Source organism: Microtus ochrogaster, unplaced genomic scaffold (assembly GCF_000317375.1).
Source record: "Microtus ochrogaster isolate Prairie Vole_2 unplaced genomic scaffold, MicOch1.0 UNK17, whole genome shotgun sequence".
NCBI lineage: Eukaryota > Metazoa > Chordata > Mammalia > Rodentia > Cricetidae > Microtus > Microtus ochrogaster.
The window spans coordinates 5,956,889-5,961,587 of record NW_004949115.1 but is presented as its reverse complement, the minus strand read 5'-3'; positions in this window follow the sequence as shown (position 1 = coordinate 5,961,587).

Here is a 4,699-nt window from a genome sequence, read left to right as displayed (position 1 = left end):
AGGGAAGAGGCCCACACTGTCACATAAATTCTTAAGCTGCCCCCCAGGTGGGAGAATTCGCTGTCTGCTCCACAGGTCTTTGGTTTCCCAGAGGCATCTCAGCAGCTGAAGCATCAGAGAGATTCCTCTTGCTCATGTGGGATTTTATCAGTTTTGATGGAATCCATATTTTTTTATCTCCTGTGGAAGCGAGGCATAACCTCAGCCCTAACTTAATACTTTCTCTGAACTACTTTAATGTTAAATCATTTAAAATACATGGTCTGACTTGATTCGGCAGTTTTTTCCCATAATCCAATGGCTTTCAGCAACTGTTATCCCTATTTCATTAACATTTAAAAACTTTAAATTAGAAGTTAGCAAAGCATTATGTATTCTACCTCTTTGGTCCCACACAATCATACACAGCACTCTTTTCACTACTGAAAATATCACGATTTCTGGATTGGATGGTTAGCCCCCTATGGAGAGACAAAGAATTACACATTAGGTCATCTGAATGTGCTGTGATTATTTGTGTAAGACATCACAAACCATAAAGTTCAGTCACACCCTAGAAAGAGTGATGTTTGAAGGAGGACATTTCTAGGACTTGAGGATTTGCAGATCACAACAGTTAATAGAGAAGTGGGAATACTTTACTTTCGATATCTTGTTCAAGACGTTTTCTCTATCACTTTGGGTGCCTTGGTTTCCTTGAGGCAAATGTTGAAATGGAGTTCCATTCATGGAGAAAGGTATGCCTATTTGGATTCTATGACAGATATGAGCCAGCAAGACTGGACTCTACTATAGCAAGAGTAATAAAGAACAGAGGTTTGGGGTTAGATGCAGTCTGGGCTTCCCAGCTGTGCCTCTTACTGAATTTACTACACTGGGTAAATTACTAGATTAGATCCAAGCCTCAGCATTCTCCTCTGGAGAAAAGGGCCTACCACTTTTTGTGAGGTATGGGCAGGAAACATATTCTGCAACCAGTAATGAATATCGACTATCTGAACTCTCAGTTCTGGAAGTCACGCCTCTGGTGAAGAGAAACAGTGGATGTAGGCTTCTGTTCCAAACAGCAATGTGGATGGATGCACTCTTGACTGCCTGGTCCCCATCTGTTTGCTTAGGACTGACAGTTGAGATAAGGGAGGATGACCTGTTCTTTCCTGAGCCTAGCTGTAGGGCTTTATGCATAGATAAGCCTAAATAACAAAGGGGAGTTGCTAGGGAGTATTTGAAAAGTGCTTTGTTGCCTTGCTAGCTGTGAGCATTGCTGACTTGGGGATTTGTGAAAAGTAAGCCAGACCTGAAAACTGGGGCATCCTGTGAATTCCTCCCCTACAGAAAGGCTGTCTTGAGCATTTCATGGAAGAACAGAGGCAGTGTGCGATGCACGGTGTCTCCTCTTCCTACTCTTTGGGCCCCCAAGATGGGTGCTTCATGGCCTTGATGAAATATTGTCTGTTGCAAAGAGTCACTCAGAATGACCCACTATTCGGACTAGTTCTCCATTCAGCTGCAGTGTAGCAAGGGATAAGGGCCACAGCTTGCCTTTCTTCATATTCTAAGACTCAGTACTACAGTAAATGGTAGAAAGATCTTTTTGTTGGACATTTTATACTATACGGTTGGCACTCTGATTGAGACGTTATGTATACAGTGTCTTCTCCGGTGAGGGAGCAAAGGAGGCAGGAGAGAGAAAGAACTGAGTCTAAACACAGTCAAGCAGAAGCCTCTTCAGATTCCAAGAAGAGCCCTGGAGGTAAAATGATCCATTATAGAAGTACTGAGTTCCCTCAAGAGGAAATGGCATCATCTTTATATGGGGGGGGGGCCTAAAACAAAATGTCAAAAAATACAGAACAAAATTCCTCCCTTTCTCACAGTCAGACCCTAGGTGCCTGAAGCCTGACCCAGTGATTTGTGATGTCTTAGACAAATAATCACAGCCTAAATCCTAATGACCTTCTCCAGTAGCCAGGGAAGGATTAATCACATAGTGCAATAAAATTTACTATATAACAGGAGAGTGAGCTTTAGGCTTAGCTACTCAAATTAAACTATGCAAATGGCCCCGAAGGGACATCAGGCAGCTTCTTTTAAAAAAAAAAAAAAAGTTAAATTTATTCTTTGAGGATTTCGGGCATGAATAAAATATAATTTGAACACACCTGCCTCCCACTCCCTGCTGCAAGTCTTAGCAGATACCAACTGTACTGCATCCTCTTCCCAATTGGATGTTCTTTTTCTTATAACCCACAGAGTCAAATTAGTACTGCCCTTATGCACATAGTTGTAGCGCCAACCCCTGGTGCATGAACAATGTTCCAGGGGCCACATTCCAAAAGCAAACTGACTGTTCCTCTGCCAGCAGTCACCAACTGCCAATAGATTCTCAGCTGGAGGTGGGGCCTCCTGGGCCTCTCCTCCAATTCAGACTGGACCTGTGACTGACATGTTCTTGTGCATGTTTCTAACTTTCCTCAACTGCTACAAAAGGCCTCTATTTCCTCTCAACAGTGTCATTCTTTTATTCATTCATTTTCTTCCTCTTAGAATTTGCCCACTGTGTTCGTATATACAGCGCCTATTCCATATTAAAACTTTTTCATCAGCTATAGTCTAGTAAACTCTTTTACTTCCACATCTTGAATTGTCCTTCCTGACACAATATTTTAGTGGCCCAGCCAGGGAACTCTCTCCTTGTCTCCTTTGGACTCTCCTCACTGTAGTGTTTTTATGGCAGTTAGTTAAAAATCTCATAGGTAAGTAAAGATCTCTGGCTGGTACGACTTTCCAGTGAGATAGAAAAGCCTATGGACTGAGACGCATAACTTCTTGGCCACTATCTGATGTGCGATTCCCCTCTGTATGCTTGAATATCATTGGTTAATAGAGAAAACTGTCTTGGGCTGGCTCAGGGAACAGAGGTAGGTGGAGAAAACTAAACTGAATTCTGGGAGAACAAAGGAGGTGGGGTCAGAGAGAAGACATGTAGCCCCACTGGAGGTGGACAGAACTTTACCCAGTAAGCCACTGCCACGTGGCGATACACAGACGAATAGAAATCGGTTAAATTCAGATGTAAGAGTTAGCCAAGAAGAAGCTAGAGCTAATAGGCCAAGCAGTGATTTAAATAATACAATTCTGTGTGATTATTTCGGAGCTGAGCAGCCACGAACAAACTAGCAGCCTCTTACAACAACTATCACCACAGGAATACCAGCTACAGAGCTCATTTCCACTCCTCCCACTATAGTAAATTAGCCATTTACTATAGTCTTTGGGAGCCAGTCTTAAAGCATGTGGCACAGGGACACAGCTAGCTTGACCAAGGCAAATGATCTTTATACTAGACACGGAATACCTTCCTATGTGTCAGGACGAGGATGCTCCTAAAACAATATAGGCAGGTGATCTTGGTTGCCCACAATAACTAGATACAAGACCTTATTCCTGAAAACATCACTCAGTTTGGATACAGGGTTTATAGAAATTAACTTCAGCAGACCCGAAAAACATCTTCCTGCTAGCTAGCTTACATAGTACCGGAAAGTGCTATATAGGCTGCTGGGTGACAAAAATCTCTAATAGCCTTATCCAGTGCCAGACCTTGCAAGTTGTAATACTGACAGTCTGGTGTTATAGATTGTTGGGAGTTACACAAACAAGTAGGTGCTGGGAACTGAACCCAGGTCCTTGTTGAAAACGCAACAAGTGCTCTTAACAGCTGATCTATCTGTCTGTACTCTGCTTAAAATGTCCTGTCAATACTTAGGCTTATGCCCTTAAATATATGTTGCTCTCAATTTAGGTCGGAGCAGCTTCTTTTTGTAGCGGGTAGTGGGTAATACAGAGGCACATAACTGGGAAAATGGGCTACATGACAGTAACTGAGTGCTCAGCTGGGGCTGGGTCATCGGTACCAACGTCCTATTAGCCAAGGCTCAGGAAACTCCATGGAAGACGGCCTGGAATGATTGTGAGAGCTATGGGTGAGGAGGAGAGCTGCGAAACGCTGACTTCAGTACACGACATGGCGGTTGCACACATCAACGCACAGCCCCTGTGGTTACCAGTAGAAGGCCCGCACAAGGACAGGCTTCTCAACGTCCCAGCTTGAATAAGAGAGGGGGCTCCTGAGCTTCCTGTCAGAGAAGCTGTTTACAGTTGATGACTTCTGAGGGAGGGGGAGTCACTTTGGTGATGTGGCTGTTGACAGTGTTCGTTCATGCCCTAGGGGGTATCCACAGACTCATGTGCATATTGGCCACACTAATTAGACTCCGGGGTTATTAATCATATAAAAAGAGGACATCAGGCTGGGAGTGAGGTGGGGTGCTGGGCAGCAGGGAGTAGTTGGAATTAGTGCTGAATGGATGCGATCAATATATGTGTATAAATGTATGGAACTTTCAGAGAATAAAAATGTGGTTTAAAAGGGAATTTAAAGGCCCTGATAAGGTATTTCAAATGGCTGAAGCTTGAATGGCACCTTTGTAAAACTGCTAATTCATCAAGTCATCATCTGAACCACATAGAAATAAGAATCGTGGTGGGGGACTGGTAGGACTTTACTTTGTAATGCTATTGTATTTGCTTGTATTTTCCTATTGCGTGTCAGTTTGCTTCCTATTGCTGTAAGAAACACCATGAACAAAAGTGTTGAGGAGGAGGAGAGTGTTCGTGTAACTACGGAGGTTAAATG